The sequence below is a fragment of the Tinamus guttatus genome, unplaced genomic scaffold (genome assembly GCF_059628265.1).
Source record: "Tinamus guttatus ecotype Peru unplaced genomic scaffold, ASM5962826v1 Tinamus_guttatus_pri_ptg000035l, whole genome shotgun sequence".
Taxonomy (NCBI): domain Eukaryota; kingdom Metazoa; phylum Chordata; class Aves; order Tinamiformes; family Tinamidae; genus Tinamus; species Tinamus guttatus.
Genome location: NW_028288569.1, coordinates 10,507,173 through 10,526,251, shown reverse-complemented (window position 1 = coordinate 10,526,251; position 19,079 = coordinate 10,507,173). Strand labels below are relative to the sequence as shown.

The 19,079-nt window shown below is 38.7% G+C and overlaps 1 protein-coding gene across 1 annotated transcript in view; it reads left to right on the top strand.

Moving 5' to 3' along the window:
- Nucleotides 1-19,079, top strand: part of ZBTB20 (zinc finger and BTB domain containing 20) — a 387,189-nt gene that overhangs the window by 77,340 nt on the left and 290,770 nt on the right. Inside the window, exon 4 of the mRNA XM_088534147.1 lies at nt 6,403-6,478. The gene's annotated coding sequence lies outside the window, so the exon portion shown is untranslated. The remainder of the gene's footprint in view (nt 1-6,402; nt 6,479-19,079) is intronic.

The following is a 19,079-nucleotide window of genomic DNA, read 5'->3' as shown; positions in this document are numbered from 1 at the left end:
TGATAAAATATGAAACTTCTGGGCATGGTTTTGTACATGACATGGTGCAACATGAAGCTTCTTGTGGACTTCAGGTTAATGGCCTTACTTACAAGAGAGTACATAATGTGCTTAAGTAAAAGTGTGCATCTGATTTGCATTTCTGTACATTGTAGGATAAACTCATTCGACGCCTCATCTGGAAGAGACCTACTGATACTCCTTGAGATGCACCTGCTTAAATGAAGTCCAAACTCAGCTTATCGTTCTGACTCAGTTAATGCTGCTATTGCAAGATAGCACGTCCCTTCTTACACACCAAAATCCTGAGATCTTCCCAAGTGCTGTCCCTAAGGGGATGCCTGTAAAAGTTAGCTTGTCCTTATTCTTGGAGTAGCCCAAGTAAGTTTGGTTTGGGCTGTGGTGCCTGAGGGCTTGTTCTCTGTACAAGGAAAGGAACATTCCTGCATTAGTAAGGGAGAAAGTGTAGGGTGTAATGAATTTCATGCCCTGCTGATGTTGCTGAGTTTATCCTGAAAATATTCAACTGTCACATTTAATTGTATAACACTTAGGACATTTGGAATTCAGAATAAAGATTTATCACTTTGATCTTGTCTGCCATATGTCCTATGAAATGTACGTGCATTGCCATGTGGTCTTTCATTTCACCACAGTAAACTGCTTTTCATCCAAGATCTCACTCTTTCATAGATAAGCGTCAGACTGAAGCTCTCCAGGGCAGATCTGTGGAGGTAGGGAAGGGAGGAGAGAAGGGAGAGACCTATTAAACAACCAGTTATTGTGCGTATAGAGTGTGTCTCTGGAGACAACTCAGTGTTTCTACCCCAAAACAGCAACGTAAATATTTTTACCGTGCAAGGGGGGAATTCAGTAGAAACTCAGGAAGGACCCTGTTTCCAAGGAACGATTTAAGGTCATACGCAACTGCTTTAAACTCGGCATTAGAGCTAATATTCTTACTCTAAGAATATAACCTAGATGTTCTTGCCTGACCACAGTGATTGTGGTCTTGGTTTTGGTTTGCTTTGAAAAGAAGGAAGTTTCACAACTAGACGATCCTAGTGCAGAATAATATGCATAGTCCCATATTCATGTGGTGAAAACTTTATGAGTTTGAAAACAAATTCACTATCAGCATTTAATAACACTTGTGCATTTTAATATATATTAAATACTGCATTGTTCTGTTCATGCATGTCTATTATATGGTCTTACAGTTTTGATCCTCAATATTCTTTCATATTTGATATATTTCTTATTCCTGAATCATCAGCTTAACATGCTGTCAACATTTACGTTCTTTTTTTTCTGATATTTAATGAATCTGTTTAATGATAGTAATCCTAGCCCCTATTGCTAGGCATCTGAGTATATTCCTCTTTCTATTCTTATCTAATACTATTGATTAATAACTCATTGTTTCCTATCTGTCAGACAGTTTTTATCCACCTTATTGTATTATTATCCAGACCATAATTCTCTAGGCTCTCTAAGAGCTTCCTGTGTGGTACTGTGTCAAAGGCCTTGCTGAAATCCAAACAAATTATATCCGCCACATTTCCTTTATCCGCCCAGTTTGTCACCGCACTGAAACCCCCATCACAATGAAACATTTATTGATGTACGTTTCTGTGTTAAACCAGAACAAATGTGAAGGTTCTGCTGTGATTATGTGATAGAGCCTGCTTCTTAACAGGTATTACCATTTTATGCACTAAAGATAATTTGAGCCATGGGAGATGATACCATTCAAGAGGAGCAGCGAGGCTGTGAAGATCAAAGCATTACGAACCTTGAAAAGAGCTGGGAGAAGCCTGTATGCTACAGTGACTTGTAAAGGGTACAAGCGAAGTCCTCAAGCTGTATTCCAAGAGATGTTCAGAGAATATCAGCTTTGGAGCTGTTTCACACAAAAACATTGTATCTTTAGATGAATTGCTTGGGCAAGGCCTCATGAAAGCTGCATGCTGTCACTGTTCCTGTTTCTTGGGAACATAAACAGGATCTAGGGACAGCTTGTGCAAGAAAACAGTTGGAATAGGGAATATCATGGTTTTCAGCAGCCAACTTGATTACCATCATCACCCCTGCGTAGGAGGAAAGCTTCAAGAGGTATTTAGGAGAATGCAGCCCACCTAGCTACAACACTGCTCCCTACTAGACTGCACGGCAGGATTCCAGGTCAGGCCTTAAGTGCCCTTGTAAAGAGACTAACTCTTCAGTGGGTTGAGAAGTTTAGCTACTAATGTGCTTTCACAGCTGGACTTTTCAAGTGCTTCTGGCTTACTTTGTTAGCTGGAGGAGCATGTAAGAGGGGTGGACTGTGCTGCAAGGGATCCGACTTCCTGAACAGGTATGGGCCCCTCTGGGTCAAACTGCACACAGTAGCTATTTGTTAGTGACCATTGGGGTTGTTTATGTGTTAGGGCTTTTATTCATTTGAGTATCTTGTAACTTCCCGAAACCTGAATTTCAAGGAGTTTCTGTGTTAGTCTGTGCCCAAAGGCAGTATTTTCTATACTCAAATGAAAATAATTCAAACATCTTTTCTCGGTGAGAAATATGACTTGGGCAGAAATATATCTTTTTCTGTATGTAATAGCCATGGCTTGGAAGTTAAATTTTGCAGTGGAGACAGTACTCGCTGAGGAGCTTCAATCACAAAGGTGGATGACATAAGCAAGGTGCATTTTCTGTAGGCACTTGGCTTTCCAATGAACTGATTGCAGATGGAAATACCCCGATTTAAGAGGGCCTTTAAACCCATGCATTTCTTTATTAATATTATTATTATCCTGCCTCAAGACAAATGTGTTGTGGCACAAAGTAGACCCGTCTGCAGAGCAGAGACCCTTGCAGTAATGCAAGCTGAAGTACCTTCACCTTGGAAGAGCAGAAGCAGGCTTGCTGTGTTGGTGTAATGCTGTATCTATTTTAATAAGATTTTTTTCTTTGCATTACTAATGAGCCCGGAGAGAGCATTGTGCTGGCGTGCCTACATGGGCTCCGATTTCAAAGTTTGCCTGTTTGCTGTTAGCTGAGGAAATCCCTCCATACAGCACAGACCTTCTCGGATTTACGTGACACAGCTAGTCCATAGCCTTGCTTATGTTTCCAAGCCTCAGACACCAGAAAGTGTATGGCATGCCATACCATAAATGCTAATCCTAATTTGGATTCTGAAGTCAGAGTGAGTTCCTTGACTGCCCCCTGTGCCTGCTTGCAAGTTCTCTTCAAGTTAGCGGGTTTGATCTCTTCCCTCCCTTCAGCGTGGGTTGTAAGGTTGTAAGGTTTTGCCTAAGTTAGGGCATTAGTATTTTGCTTTTTGTGAGTAGTTTTGTGAGATTTATTTATTTATTTATTTTGTTTTTTGTCTGCTGCTTCATCACTGGTGCGCACTCCAGTAGTGAGAGCAATGATACAAGCAAATACTGATGATCAAGTGACTGAAGCTGTAAATTCTATGTACAAAACTCCAAAGCTACCAACAAGTGTGCTGGATTCTCCACTACCTTACCTCCCTACCTCTGTCTGTTTGATTTATTTTTTACATGGAATGGATATGATTCCCATAGAAGTGGGAGGCTAGAGGCTAGCAGAGTCAGGTGTTTTGCAGGTCATGGACTATTGCTAAATAACCTTCAGTTGTTGGTCAGTAGATTTGCTCTCTCTGTTTTCAGGCTCTGCCTAAATTTTATGGCAAGGAAGCATCGTGAAAAAGAATAGTGAAAGATGTTTACCTTTTGAGATTTATTTTTAAAACCTTTACTGAGAACTAACACTTGCTTTCCTGTGATGCCCTACTCCTGTACCTCGTTCCTGACCTGCCATACTCAGCATGCTTGGGCATCCCTCTGGAGCTGGGCCACCTTCCTTGCCCTTCCCAAGGGCAGGGGGACACCACTTCTGTAAGATGTGCTGGTCCCTCAGCACCAAATGGCAAAAAGAGTCGTTTGAAATTTGCTAAACTCGTTTCTTTGCCTTGTGGAGTGGGTGGCTGTTGCACGGATAACGCTAGGTCCTGCCGTGTGACCTGCAGAATAACACTAGCCCTTCCTTGCAATTCCTCGTTTTCCTTTCCAGTTAGAAGAATGAGCGGAGAGCAGGAAAGATTTCAGGTTAGAACTGCTGGGAAAGAGCTGTCAAAATGAAAGGACAGTTATGAGGAGGGTTTGGAGCCCGGGGACGGGGTGGCACATCTCTGTGCTTTAATGGGAGAGGGGAAAACACTTCCTCCTTCTCTACAAGAAAATGGTACTTTGGACAAAATTCACTCTGATGAAGTCCATCCACCAATTTATTCCTATTTAGGTCATCAGAATAGGGCTTCAGTGGTGCTGTGTGTGTGCTGGCTCTCTATACAGGGATACATTTCACTCTTAGTGAATGCTCTTTGTTTTCTCAGTTGAGGTCAGTTTTTCACTGCATTCATTACAAGGAACATCTTTGGATTGCAAATACCACTGCCCTTCTCCTTCCCTGCCAGAAAGGCGGCCTTACAGTCTTCCAGATATTAGAAAAAGAGTGAATTTAGAAGGGGAAGGAAAAGGACAAAATGGAAGTTCAGAGACTGAAACTGTTTGTACTCACCCATTGCCTATTTCTGGTAGATTTAGGATCCCTTCCATCCACTCAGGATTTCCTCAGTATTCATCTATATATCTTAGTAGGTGCCAATCCAGGGAACGAAGGATAGTTACTCGAACTGAAGTCGGGATAAAGCCTAAGGAAAGATGTTTCTCAAATGATTCCTTTTTTTTTTTTTGCCAAGCTATTTGGATTTCTAATGTCTCCATTTTTGTATCATTAAAAAAATGTTAAAGATAAAAGGTTATCTTATGAAAGTATTGCATGTGGATTCCCACTCTTCTTGTTTGAAGGGACCTGCTTAAATTTTGCTGTTTTCTGCAGTGCTGTCCACTTCTGTGATCTCTGCTTTGCCTACTTCTTTTTAAGACCTCTGATCTTCACAGAGTTAAAGAATTAAACCCTAAAATAAGTTATTTAGCTCCCTCATGTTTGTAGTATATATGTGCATAGGACTATGTGTGCATGGCAGCATTTATGATATGACAGAATGTTTTTCTTTTTAAAGTTCTGTAGAGGAGGGTTAAGAAAGATTCTATCAATCACATTGAAGTGTGGAGAAATACTTTTTTATTTTTATTTTAATCCAAGAAAAAATTCTAGTTACACATTACCCCCAGATTGTGGGACATTGAAAATCAGGATTACATTTGGAAAAAAAAAATATTTGTAAGTCTCTGTCTGTATCCTTTTAGTGAGCTTTGACTATGAATAGAGTAAATTTGAGTTCTACTGAAAAAAGTAAAGCAAGAAAGTTCTACTGTCATGTTTTTAAAATAGTATTTAATCAAGTTGTGATTTGTTTCTCTATTGAATCACTGCTACATGGTATGTGTATATCTGTATGGTTTGTTATTATGAGGCCATATCCTGACAACCTATTGCAAAATTGTTTTAATTCATTATTAATATTTTTGTTTTTCTCATTCCTCTTGGTTTTGGAGCCTTTATAATTAGCTATAATTAAAACCATAGGTTTTAAACTCCAGTCTAACATTTAAACTCATATTTATGTTGCAACCCCCTGGAGTTTTATTGTCATTCCAACTGTACTTTGATTTTTTTTTTGCATCTGTTCAAATGCTATGTCTACAGTTACCACTTCTTAATCATCTGTTTTTCACAATAAAATTGCATTTATTTTATGATAAGAAATGTTACAGTTTTACAGAGTAGCTGTTTCACCCTTAACAAAGGGTACAGGGGGCCTTTTGCCCTGTACAGTTTTCAGAACAGATTTTTCTCTTTTTGAACTTGTCTGTCTTTCTCTGCTCCTCAATGCAACAGTCTGAAAGTGCTAAATGCTGCAGAACTGATTTTTAAAAAATGTTGTTGGCTGGCATTATTTAAAACCATATTTTTCCTTTGGTTCGTACATTCTGGTCCTAGCAATGTCCTTGTTTTGCTGAAATTAACATTTCTTTCCCCTCCACAGTCATTGGTATGTAATGGTGTTTTTCTCTCTTCTTCAATTGTGATTCCTTTATTTGATTTGATTTTTTTATTTTTAATTAGTATAAGGTTGATTGTTAAAATTAACTGGCAGAAGGCTTCTTTGCAAGTTATTCAGAGATCTTTTGCTCTAGAAATATATTTTGCTCTTCTGAATTGCCTTTTCCCCTTCTTTTTTTCATTGCAAACTACTCTGGGAAGGGCTTCTTTTAACAAAAAGAAAAAAAAAGAAAAAAAGAAAAGCTACGCTTGACTGATAATGCATTGCTTTGGATGGTGAAACATTATGAAAGTTTAATTTTTAATTAAATCTGAAATACCAATTATAACTGAAAGAGATTTTAACCTGTTTCTTTTCAGACTGCCTGAAGTTACATTGTAGATGCTGAAATCACTGCACCTTAAAAACAAAAAGATTAAGCTGTGCTGCATTCCTGTAAGTAAAAGCTTTTCCAGTGCCTTTTGTCGGTATTTTTCCTCAATATGCATCCGAAGCGTTAGCACGGTAACTGTTCTCAAATAAAGGCCAGAGCCCCCCTGAATAGGATTTAGAAGTTCAAATGATGTTTTATTTAAAAATTAAAGCTTAAATCTTGCAGATCTTTAATTTCAGCCTCCCAAATAAATCATCCTTTTTTGCTTTGTTCAGAATATTATTAGGAATAGGGTGAGTGTGTGTATGACTGTTGACATACAATTCCCGTCGCTTTGTCACCGAGGATACGTGCGCTTTGGTGTAGAGATAATGGCAAGTAGCAGGAGATTCCTTATAGCAGAAAAGATAGTTTATTCTCTTTGGTGATGTCGTAACAAATTTTTGTCCTTTATAGAAGAAAAAAACAAAAAGCAGCACAACTTTCCGATGACATCATGGAAGGCTTCAGCTGCTTTAGAACGTAGATGAAGGCAGAAAAACCTAATTGATCTCTTCTGTGATACAACAAAACACTCCAAATAACATGTCTTAGGTCTTTCAGCAAGAGAAGAGTCTCTTTCTAAGAGCATTGTTATTTCATAAATGCATGTCAGATTGTGCATCAGGCTGATATACTCTCGTTTAGAATCTGTTTATTGAATATTTTGGGGGAAATAATTAATATTTGGGACTGCAGTGGCAGAACAATAAGCAAGCAGAGAGGATAGGAAAATGAAGTAGATTGAGATCGTCTGAATTTAATCAAGTCATTTACAAATGAAAATCTAGAAGCTTAGAGATGGTGAGCAAAAAATGATTGTAGTTGGACAGTATATGGTTGTGAAATACTGCAAACCAAGTCCGTTTGTTTTCTCATTTAAGTTCCCAACATGTTCTGTAATGAAATTCAGAACCTTATTCCAAAGTGCTACTTCTTACCTCGGAGTTTTACCTATTACAGGATATTCTGCTGTCCTTCTTCCTCCTCCTCTCCTCTGCTCCCCGCTTTAAAAATGGTATTTTAGTGATTTGTTTTCAACTAGCTGAAGGGTGCAGTACCCTGTGGGCAGCTACTGCCCTCCCCTTGCAGCGAGGATGGCCAGGCATGACTCAGGCAGGCTGTGTCTTTCTGGCTCGACTCCATTGGGTTTTTACATTACTGGCAAGGGCCGTGCCATTGTGTTGCTTAAATATTGTACATTAACAGCAGGCTGTGGCCAGTTAATTGTATTTAACATTTTCTGCTCATCATTCTCGAATTTCTACCACGAGCAGCTTCCCTGGCCACCGGAGGTTAACTTTGCAATTGCACTGGTGACTCAAGTTAAAAACGCTCGTGGATTTGATGGCTCCACAGCAAATTAAAGGGAGCTATTGCAGCTGAGGGGAAGTAGGGGGGACACTTCTGCATCTGAGAGTAATGAGTTACAATTTTTCCAATTTTTCTGTGAACAACCAGGAAAAATTCTGTTGGAAAAGAGTAGCAATTCTCTTTCCAAAATGCAACAGCAGAGCGAGGTGTGAATTAAGGCATGTTCTTTGGATCCTTAGGAACCAGATGGTCACTAAGTCCTGCATGGATAGCACTGAGGCAAAATACCAGGTAGTAATATATGGGCCTAATGAATGGTGCTGGCTGGAATGGCCTTTTTCAAATGGTGGAGATGACAGAGAATAAATATGCAAGGATATAACTCATGTCTCGAAATAAAACTCCATCATCCTTTTTAACTAGGGGTTTTGAGGAAGTAGAGGCAGAAATGTTGAGCAGCCTGCTCAAGATCACAGAGTAAATCAGAAGTCAAGTTGGGAGTGGGATGCAGGACCATGATTCCAAGTCTCTTCTGCTCAGCCCAATCTTTCTTCTTTCAGGTCAGTAATTTAGGATGCACTATAAAGTAGGGGTCCAAATACTGATCTCACTTTTAGCTTCCGGTGTGATTTATTTTTCCAAAAATAGCCCTCCTGTAAATTCCTAACTACTACTAAATTTGCTAGCTTTGGCATACAGCCCGTTTCTAGAATACAGAGGAGCAAGGTACAGGAACATTTATGTATGCACATGTACACTGTAAAATAAAACTGTGATTATTATTATACTTCTTGTGTCTACATATCGAGTCACTTGGCACGATAACAATGGGTGCCCCTTCACCATGGAGGAAAACGTGCCTTAAGGATTTCCTTTTGTTTCTTCTGTATGTTCCTTGTAGTCAGATGTCTAATGGTTTGACCTGCAAAAACCTTTCCTTTTAGTTATGGTGCCATTGGCTAAAAGCAATAAGGAAAGGTCAGCATTTTTGTTAAGAAGAGAAAATTTCAAGGTTCAGTCTCAAATGTAGCCCTGCGATCTGATTAGTAACCAAGAGATCCTGTGTTCTAATCTTGATGGATTCTAGCTCTTTTAGTGGCATTGGACGAGTCATTTAACCTCTCAGCACGTTGTTCAGGAGATCATTTTTTAAATCTGGTTAATGCTGAGATAGCTCTGTGAACATTATTGAGTTTGTACTAGCAAAGCTCTTAGAGGACAAATACTAACTATTGTTATTATTAATAATTATATTGTGTAGACAAAACATAAGGGATGGAGAAACAGCCACTCATGGGGGTGATCTTTCAAAGCTCACTTGTGCCTTTGTTTAATTTCATCACTCAAAGGTATCAAGGCCAACTCTAATTTACACAAGTATTTCTCATGTCACTCTCCCCACTGTTAAGTGTTTTATTGTTCGTGTTCTCTCTCTGTTTCTCTGCTGCTTTCCTCCATGCTCAATTAAGATTTCCTCCCAAATTTTGTTCCCCTTTTCTGTGTTACACAGCAGAGACATTTGCCTAGCCTCTAAATTACAGAGAGCAAATTCATTTTGTCTACTGATTATTTGCTGATGATGTATGAAACGGACAGAAGACAGTTTGAATTTTCATAAGTTCAAATGAGCTTGCAGGCATAAGGGAAGGAGCAGGCAGAACCCAAGCCAATGTGACATGGTAAGCAGGCATCCCAGAGCGCGAGCGGCATGTGCAGCGTCAGGATGTCAGGGCTAAGAAGGGCTTCTTCCATCACAGCAGTGCTTTTAAATGAAGGAAGGCTTTTGAAGCCACAGACAAGGCCCTGTACTGCATCCTTTTCAGCCCCAGAATCCTCATGGTTCCCCATGGATACAGGATTTGTACATCCTTCCTGTAATTTGCTGTTTCAAATTGAACTTTGTGTTTAAGTAAGTCAGGCCTTGTTTAGCCCTGTGAATTGCCAGTATCTATTCCTCTGACTAAATCTAAACGTTCCATAGCTTACTAAGGCCTTTTTCGATGCAGAACTACTGGTTTGTAGAAGCTCTGTTGGAGAAGACATACACAAATATGAAATGAGACTGCTTGCAAGTATGCTTGCTTTGAACAAAGATCAATGTCTTGGAGCAAACTGTCATTGAGGAATTGTGCTAGCACTAACAGAATTAATTTTGCCTTTTCTCCCTCCTATTGCAAGGCATTAATTCAGAAACTCATGGGGATAAATTCTGCCCTGATTTCTACCTGTGAAACCCCAGTGGAAACGTGGAGAGGTCATAGATGTTTGTCAAGGCAGTTATTATCCCAGTGTTAAAACTGTTGAGAAAGCAGAAACTAGTTGATTGCTATGTGGCTCAGGGGCATAAGGATACTTAGGAGCCCTACATGGCATTATGTGCTTCGGAAAGCGTTGCTTTAGTTGTGTGCGTTGAGGAGAGCGGGACAAAGTATTCTGGTGATGAGTGCAAAGTTTTATAATCAAGAGCACAGTGATTAATTGTTCTTCATATCCACTGGGAGAAAGACCTGAAGAAATCAGTTCAATGAGTGGCAAAAATTAAAGTTATGTATTAAGAAATATGTTCTAACTATACAGGTAGTAAACCGCAGGGATATGCAGTGTGCAGATACTGTCGATTCTTCAGCGGGGAGACTTTTTTAAAGAACAGGTTAGAAAATGGTCTCTGTGGTGTGCTAGAACTTGCCAAAAGGCAAAAGACTGGGCTTATATGAGTGCTGTTGTTGCCTTGCATTTCTCTGATTCAACATCCTTCAAAAATACTGTTTGGGAATGCTGGTATATGGCTAATACATTCCTGATTAATAACATTAATGTTCCCAAAAGATCCCAAGGGTTTTCATTTTTTCCATTCTCTCATAACTGGAACCATACCGTCTCTTCAAAGTCTTCAGTGGGCTGTCAGTGTTTTGCTTTGACCCTATATTTTGTTAGAGAAAGCCAGGGAAAAGGATTCCTAGAGATGCCAAAGATCTGCAGTTGCTGTGAGTCTACATGGTTTCTAGTCAGTGGACCAGTATTGATTTGCTTCTGTTACCAGTTTTTAAAATTTGGATGAATGGACACATTCCAGGAATTGCCTGATATAAGGCCCTGGGGCACAGGTTGTGGAGCTAGTTGCAAGGTGCAGCTGTAGTTGATGATCAGATGAAGATATGATGGGGATAGGGTAGACCATTCTACAAAAAGTAAATTTTTCAGAAGATTATGAACTTTCTGATAATCTCTTTGTTATCTGAGTTTCTATGTAAATATCCTTGAAAGAGATTTCCACTTTATGGAACTGTGCATATCTCAAAATATAATTGGGCAGTGTGATAATTTTGTTAGTTCTTGTACTGGTTATAATCAATCCCATTCACAGCTAAGCACAGAAACAGTTGGGGATGATTGCTGGTTAAGTCTCTTATGCTTTTGTTTGTTTGTTTTCTTAGAAATGTTTAAGGTGGGTTTTTTTTTTTTGGTTTTGTTTGTTTGTTTATTTTTTTCCAGGTCTATATGGTAAGGAGATCAGATGTATACAAAAGAATAGAAACCTGTTTTATCATAGCTTGCAGCACTAATTTTCACAGAATATTGGCCACTGTAGATAAAGGTAGGAAAATGACTCTTTGATGCATTGTTGCTCTAGTATGTATAGGACTATGGGCTGGGATTTACTCATTAAACATTATAGGAACATAAACATTGATTCCTTGACAAGTTCTGGTGTGGTCAGTTATAAAACATTTAAGTATTTCAGCACTTGGAGATGTTATGGTGAAAGCATAGAGACTTTTGCTCAATGTATTGAAGTAGCTGTTGATGTAACTTCAAGCCAAACGAAGTCTAAAGATTACTGAGCAAAGAAAGTTGATCTTAGACCAGAGACATCATTAGATAAACAAGGCAAAAGGTAAAACAGCAACATGGACCTCCTGGCCTTTTCCAGTGCTTGGTGCACTTTTATTTTGTTCTATTCAAAATTAAATTCTTCAGCTAAGCCAGTATAATGGGAGAGACTCCACAGAAAGACATTGCGGTTATTCTATATTTACATCAAAGTCCCTGAGGAGACTCTCGCTGAATCATTTCAAATTCCAGTGTCTGATGTGGAGCAGTCTGATGAATCTACGTTTCAGACTTCCTGGTCTGGATTCTTCATTAGTGTAAGTGGTCTAGCTCTGAGTTTTTCTATAGGAGATCTCGCTTTTATTGGTATCTCTTCCATCATTATGCCCTGCATCTAGATAATAATAATAAAAATAAAATAGACTTTATTCTCAGCTGTGTCAACATTGATCTATTGTTTTCAGCCATTTCCAGGGGTGCAAGAGAGATGAGAATACTCATTTCATTTATTTAAAACAAATCATCTACCGAATTCAACTGTTGACTTGCTAGCGGCTTTAGGTCTAGTACACACTCTACAGTTTTTTCTTCAATATTACCTCTTGTTGTAATGCTGTATGTCCTCATAAAATAGAGTTATTTTTCCAGTATCTTTTGTGCTGTGTGTGTCATTATCCTATAGTATGTTGGTAATCCTGTAACTTCAAAGGACCTATTTCTCCTTCTTTGCCTCTTTCTCTTATAGATCTCTGCTTTAGCAGTCTTCAGAAATGGTAGCAAGATAGCATATCTACCTTGCTAAAGGTCACTGGAACACTATCTGGCTTTGCAAGATGTTGCACTTATACTCTTGGCATCCTAAGTCAAAAGCTGCATTAAAGAATCTTTTAAGAATCTTTTTGAATCCTCTAGTTTCCCTGATAGTCTTTTTTTTTTTTTTTGAATTTTATTTCAGTTCATGTATTGTTCTCATGTAAATTTTGAATAATGAAAATCTTTTGTAAGATAGAAGAAGCTTATCTAATTTCTTTTGAGACTGGCAATAAGTAATGAAGAGTCCCATGACTCCTTACAGCAGAGCATTTTCAAGGAATTAGGTATATGTTTCCCAGCAGCAGTGATGGAGCAGTGTGCCAGATCACTGCTTGTCTTCTCTGAATCGGAGCCATTTTAGGTTATGATCCTGCACCCCAGTTCATTTAAACAGGATACAGTGGCAGGATTTCCATGAATAAAACCTGGAAGATCAGTCCATCAATGAAAACATCTCCTCAAGATTGTTTTCAGAGTCTGGACCAGAGGTAGATGAATTTTGAATAGGGAGGATTATCTGCTTTGTCACGTCACTTACTTACCCTGTTTTAATATTCAGCTAACCCTATTAGGCTTGAGAGTCTGTCACTTCTCCAGAACTAGGGATCCTGAAGGAAACCTCCCTTTTGGCCAGGCTTAGTGTGTAGATGGTGCCTTTTGCCTGGATACAGTTACCAACTAGTGGGAATTTCCAGCAGTCTGGACATCACATGAGCATGAGGAATGCAGTGTGAGAGTGCTGAGAGATCCAGAAATCAGATGACCTAGAGGATTCAGAATTATATTAGTGCATCATCCTCAAAAAGTAGCATGAATAGAAATGAATAAATCCCAGAGGCAACAGGCAGGGTTGTTAGAGGTATTGATCTATGGTCATGGGTGGTACCTAAATGCAAAGTCTGTGCTTCCTCGTAACTGTTTCAATCCTGCAGGTAAGAAAGGATTATGGTTTTCACAGTTGTCAGGGATTTAGTGCTTTTGAATTCATCTTCGTATCCCTTGGCCATGTGGAATTGACCCCAGAAATGTTCATTTGCAGTTTATTCCTGTCTTACTGTCATAATACTGTCTTCCTGTCATACTACTAATGTTTGGCCCTTTTTTTGTGGTTTGTGTTCATTATAGCTAGGTTTACCCCTAATCCCTTTGTTTGCCATCCCATAAGATATTTGTTTGCTATTTACAGCTGTATTTGTTAGGCTGTGGTCTATTCGAGTGTATATGCTCACACACTCAGCTCTAGGTGCACTGAAGAAAAACTTCAGATATTGGTACTGCTCTGCATATCTAGCAAATTTTCCATTTCCTCAGGATACCAGTTATGGTCATGACACTAATTGTTTTCCTGCTCTATCCAGGGAGTTTTCCTCTGGCAAAAAATGTAGGGTAACTCTATGCAGAAAGGTGACCACAACTAGTAGGTATCGTTATAAGCTATGACAATTCTGAGAACTTTTACATTAATGCATTATGTTTTGGGGTCTGTACTGAGCTAGAGCTTTGCATTCAGATAACGCCAAGCTTTTGGTTACTCAAAATATTATTGTGTTTTCATATGTGGACTTTTAGACTATTGCAGAAATATGAAAAATGATGACAAAAGGATACTTCACACAGATCCAGACCTCTTTGAGGCACCATGGAGCTACATGCAATAACATTTTAGTGCTTGGCTCTGAAAACTCTTCAAACTCTAGAGTTAGGGTCTTTATCCATGATTAGGAAATATTAAGGGCAAAGTCCAGAATCTTGCTGAATGGAGTGGAAACTAAAGGTAGCCAAAGGAAGCACTAGAGGCTAATGTTCTAGTGATTCTTCCCTGGATGATAATTTCTTAGCAGCAATTATACTGACGCAGAGAAAGAACTTTCTTCACCGCAGTCATCAATGTTGCAGGGAATCCAAAATGTGTCAGGTAAATTTAATTCTTTTTTTTTTTAATGAAATTGTCAGCTGTTAAAACATTTTCTGTTCCCCTATAGAACTAATCTCTCGGCAACATGAGGTAGGCTTTGCTTTCCCATGCCTTCTGATGGTGGAAAAGCATTTCCTATGTCCCTGCATTGTCAAACTGTCAAGGGTAAAGCTTTCCATGTGATTATCATTATTGTGATCTAATTATATTTAAAAGCATATAAAAAAATCTTTTACATGTTCTGTCATAATGTTTAGAATATATCTATACCATGCAGTAGTTATTCTTTAAGGTGACTTATACCTAGACAGTTCTGTAGAGCAAATAGATGGTATAGCAGAATAGATGTTCCTTTTTTAACATTGAACAAATTCTCAGAGCAGTGTTGTGGTTACTCCTGGATGCACGAGGCAGGGGAGAAACCTAGAAGGGGCAGGAGACTTTTTCTCCTGCTTTATCCTTGATCAGAGGATAGGAAGCACCAGTATCCATATACAGTAAAGCACTGAGTCTCATAGGGGTGCCTACTCCATGCCCGTCACTGAACAGGATGGGGCTGTGCCCATAACTCCCTGTTCCCCCCACAGGAGCTGCAGCCCATTGCAGATGGGAGTGTTGAGGTGCCCCTGACGTGCAGGCTGTGGAGGGCAGGTCACGGCATGGCCCATGCGCTGGGTGCCACACGAGCGTCGTGTCGCATCCCGTCCCATGTGGGCCTTGGAGAGGCCACCTGCCCTGCCTGCTGCGGGGGCAGCCCCGAGGCAAGGGAGGCCACACAGGGGCCTCCTGGGCTGATGCAGAGGAAAGGAATCATCTACAGTGAGGAAAAATAAAGACCTGATATTCTCTTTAGAGATTTTAAAGGGATTTTTTTGACATAAGTAGACTTCTCCCTTTTTTAAAAAAAATTATAAAGTGACATAGCTTGCTGTATGCATGTTTTTTTGCCCAGCACTGAGTGAGCGAAGGTTTATTTTGTTTTAAGTCTACACATTTTAGGAGTTCTCTTTGAAGTTTTGTAGGACTACTTTGGGCAGATATAATTCTCCTCTCCTACCCAGTTTTAATAGCAGACAGATATGAAAGATGGATGGGATTGCCGCCATTTGTTTAGTGCAATTGTTTCCACTTCATGTGTTTCAAAGGGTGATTCTTGTTCTTTTACACTGCTTTGCCAATATATCTCTAATATTAAACTTATGCAATTCATTCTTAATGGCTGCTTTGTTAGCAAACTTTACATAATAGGATGACTTGGGGTGGAGAATAAGTAATGGCTAAGAAGCTAAATAGAAAATTCTAAGTTATAACCTACTAAATTGCAGAAATTGGTGTTAGGTGCAATAGCTTCCTCTGTGGCTTCTGGGTTGTTGCTGAATTTGCTAGTCCAAACTCAGATGTGCTCCTCAATGCCCTGTAGATCTAGAGTAGTATGAAGGAAAACAGATTGTGTCCCTGCTCTTCCCACTTCTCAAGTACAAGCCCAATTATCTTGTCAAAGAGAAGTTTTTATGAGGAAAAGGTAACATATAACTACAATAACTTCTGAGCATAGCTCTTGCCTCAGGACTTGACATAGCACAAAAGGTCTTATTTTATCTTTAGGCCCAGTGAAAATAAAAGTACCTTGAATGATGAGCTAGCAAAATGTGAAATTACATGGGGGAGGGGGGGAATATATTTATTTTATGTATGCTTACATTAATCAGGTTTATCATTTTTCTTTGGAAAGGGCTGTTTTAAAGATGTGCTGTTTTAACAAGAGTAAAATTATATGAAATGTAGGAGAAGAGGAAAATGGCAATATTGATTCCATCTGTACTGTCTGGTTTTGTTATTTTTTTGCTTAAGCTAGTCATATGAAAGAAGTTGTAATGCATATTTTAAAACATGTTAATCTATTTGTTACACTGCAAGTAAGACAGACTTAGATTTAGGAAAGATGAAGATGCAAGAAGTACTTAGGGATTTTTAAGGAATTTTTTTTTTAGAAACAAAACTGCTATTTTTCTATAATGACAATATGGAACAGTACAAATAAAATAAAAGGAGAGGATTAGAAATTCTAATACCCAGAACTTTCAGAACAAATTCATTTGGATTTTTTCTATTCTGTGGGAAAGTTCAGTATTATTATGTTTTAAATTCTATCTTTAAACCAGGAAGTAAATCAAAAATTAAATTTTTAGACTCTGCAGGTATCTCTAAAATAGAACAAATGCCTATTAGGTCACCATAAAAAATAATGGGTTACCCTAAACTGAAACACCCTGAAGCAGAACAAGATAGATCTCAGATCTGCTGTTTTTGAAATTCCTTAGGGATTAATTGTTGCCTACTGCTGCAAGCTGCATCTCCCTCTTTAAATTTCAACCATCATTCTTGGGTCCAGGTACATCTAATTCTCTGTCTTCTTTTGGGTCTCAAGTACAAAAATTAAGGTGACCACTTCCTTTTTTGCTGACAACAGATACTGTAATAGATGAGTATTTGTAGTGAGTGCCAGGAAGAATGACTAGTTTATGGAGAGTCATTGAAGTAGACAGAAGTATTGATTGTTTTTCATTGTAACAAACATTGCAGATATTATCTCGGTGTGTACTATTTACATTAGTAAATAAATAAATCCTCCAGGACACAATTGTTCCCTTATACTGTTTTTAAAAACTTGCTGTTGGCAGCTTTTACAAGTCTAAAGTGAACTTCCTCTGCTTTTTGTGCAGCTTCAGCAACTAATTAGGATTTTAACTGTAAAATTTCAATCCTGCTCTAGGTTAAGATACATCCCAGGTTTGCACTTGCTACAGTATAGGTGTTGGCTGCAGTCACTGTTGGGTATATGGTAAACACCTTTTCGCAGAGATGTCAGGATAAAGAGCTGGTTCATTGCCAAGACCCTCAGTTTATGGGGTGATTAGCTCAAAATGATTATTAGATTCCAAGATATGTGTAGGCACTAAAGAAATGCCAATGTATGCAAGCTCAACAGGTTAGTTATCAAGTAAGTTACGCCACCTCCAAGCTAGGATTTGAACTTCTATCCAGAAGTTAAGACCCATGAAAGTCCAGATTTGCTATTCCAGTGGCCATGAAAACAGCACATCAGTGTATGCCTATGTTGTGCTCCTGTTTCTAAACTTTAAAACTGCTTCTTAAGCAGCTCTAAAACTACCTTTCTTCTTTTCAAGTGGCATGACAGTTTCAAGCATGCTGAGATTTTGAGTTCTCTTTCAGTTCTGGTTTAATCAGAGCCTTTGCCCAAATTGAGCAAGTTCACAGGTGGGTTTTTTTTTGCAGCATAGTCAGTGCCTATTAAAATTTAGGTTAAATGCGAACTATAATTGCCTCCTGGGCATTCTGAAAGCGATTTCCTTTTATTTTAAGTGAAACCCTACTCCTTGCATTAAACTAGTGGGGTTTTTTTGTTTGTTTGTTTTGTTTTTTTTCTGATGAATTAATCCATCTTGAAACTTCTGAGTCCTATACTGAGCACTGGCTTCCACAAAGCTATATCTTCCCTTGGCAAGTTGGCCCATTCGGGAACCTCCCTAAAACAAATTTAGAGCGACTTCTGTGCGTTTAGAAAGATGTGGTGCGTGCCTGGATTCTCTGCCAGAGGATCAACATTACCGAGCTTATGTTTTCTACATTAAATCATCATTCTGTGTGTCAGATCCTAAGTTTAACTTACAGAAGAGATGAGTTTTTCTGCAGTTTCTCAGAAACCCTAGTAGTCATGGAGCCTCTGTTTCTTCCAGTTTACCAACTGAAGTTAACTTTCCTGATTTTCTTAGCTATATTTAGAAAAATTCTTGCATGTTTTAGAACTTCTGAGCACTTGCTAGGATGGAATTAAAAGCCAATGGTGTGTGCATGTGTATATACATATCACCAGATATCCTTTAAAACTTGTAAGACTGCTACTTTTTAAATTTTATGATTTTTGACAAAGACTATCAAACCCTCTTTATTCATTTTTCCTTCATTAGTTTTATTCATTTTGTTGTCAAAAAGGGAAAAGAAGAAATGAATGAAAAGCAAAGGAAGAGGAAAATGACTGACCTCCTCACTGTTTTTTTTTCTGTTTTGTTTGTTTGTTTTGTTTTGTTTACTGTTTACATGAGCACTTTCTATGTCTTGGAAAACTTCAGAGAGAGTAACTTACTTCTGAAGCTTCCTAAGTAAAACAAGGAAGACTTGTCCAATAAAATTCATTTATATTTTCCATCTCACTTCATTTTGAATAGTCACGTACGTGTTCAAACAATAGCCAGGGAAGGAACAATTTCGAGTTGCATGTGGAACACGGCTCATCAGCTGTGCGTTTTTTCTTGTTTCTGAGGAACAGAGATCACGAGTGTGAAATGAAACATAACAGGGAGGCACAGGAGTGCAGATCTGAAGGTGGAATTTGCATTGGCTGCACTTCAGCACAGATGGTGGAAAAACATAAAGCTACTCTTGGGTCCTGAGACCTTTACCCTCCGCCTTGGGTTAGTGAACATGACTAAGGGAGGAGACTGGAGGACTAGATAGATCCCAAGTGATTTTAATTATTCATATTCCTTAAAGAGAGGAGTCATGGGAAATGTGCCTGGGGTCCCTATGTACTTGGATGCTGTGGGATTTTTGTTTAGTGCAGTAGTTTTGCTAATCATCAATTAATCAGTCTTGTCCTTAATAAAATAAAAAGTGCAGCATAGTCCTCCTCAGGTTTGCTGTTCTCATTTGTTCATCTTATCTAGACAGGG